Source organism: Nematolebias whitei, chromosome 4, assembly GCF_014905685.2.
Source record: "Nematolebias whitei isolate Nwh7 chromosome 4, NemWhi1, whole genome shotgun sequence".
Classification (NCBI taxonomy): domain Eukaryota; kingdom Metazoa; phylum Chordata; class Actinopteri; order Cyprinodontiformes; family Rivulidae; genus Nematolebias; species Nematolebias whitei.
The window spans coordinates 47421082-47421326 of NC_056501.1; the positions used below are offsets into that span (position 1 = coordinate 47421082).

Here is a 245-nt window from a genome sequence, read left to right on the forward strand (position 1 = left end):
GATCTAATGAGGATCTAATGAGGATCTAATGATGATCTAATGAGGATCCAATGAGGATCTAATGAAGATCTAATGAGGATCTAATGAAGATCCAATGAGGATCTAATGAAGATCTAATGAGGATATAATGAAGATCTAATGAAGATCTGATGAGGATCTAATGAGGATCTAGTGAAGATCTAATGAAGATCTGATGAGGATCTAATGAAGATCTAATGAGGATCTAATGAAGATCTAATGAGGAT

At 33.9% G+C, this 245-nt stretch overlaps 1 protein-coding gene across 1 annotated transcript in view; it reads left to right on the forward strand.

Annotated features, from left to right (window-relative positions):
* Positions 1 to 245, forward strand: part of rab33ba (RAB33B, member RAS oncogene family a) — a 5362-nt gene that overhangs the window by 790 nt on the left and 4327 nt on the right. The gene's annotated exons all lie outside the window — the stretch shown is intronic.